This window comes from Penaeus monodon, chromosome 29, assembly GCF_015228065.2.
Source record: "Penaeus monodon isolate SGIC_2016 chromosome 29, NSTDA_Pmon_1, whole genome shotgun sequence".
Lineage (NCBI taxonomy): Eukaryota > Metazoa > Arthropoda > Malacostraca > Decapoda > Penaeidae > Penaeus > Penaeus monodon.
In genome coordinates, this window is record NC_051414.1 from 3,271,910 (window position 1) to 3,272,244 (window position 335).

The window sequence follows — 335 nt, forward strand, 5'->3', positions numbered from 1 at the left end:
AACACACACATTTCTAACTATATTGTTAGCCTTACTGCAGGCCTGTCTTCCTGCGATGCTAACAGGAGACAATCAGCAGTCAAAAGGTATCTGTACAAACATATCAGATACATTATATTTTCTTTAGCAAAAAAGATCAATACGTTCTAGGGATTAAGAATAATCGATTGCAGAATATTCTCGATGAAGGTCACTTTTGAACCGAGGTAAGCCTGTTCGAGGTGTTATGACGTCATAGATCTCATCTCCTGGTCGTCATTATTGTCAAAGTTAAAAAAAGGCTGAGCGGTATCGTGGGCGGGGAGCGTGACTGTTTGCTTGTCTGAAATTCGGGA

The 335-nt window shown here is 40.6% G+C and overlaps 1 protein-coding gene across 1 annotated transcript in view; it reads left to right on the top strand.

Annotated features, from left to right (window-relative positions):
• The window catches only part of LOC119591906 (ankyrin repeat and sterile alpha motif domain-containing protein 1B-like), a gene marked incomplete in the record, with an annotated part of 115,155 nt that overhangs the window by 11,666 nt on the left and 103,154 nt on the right, over positions 1–335 (top strand).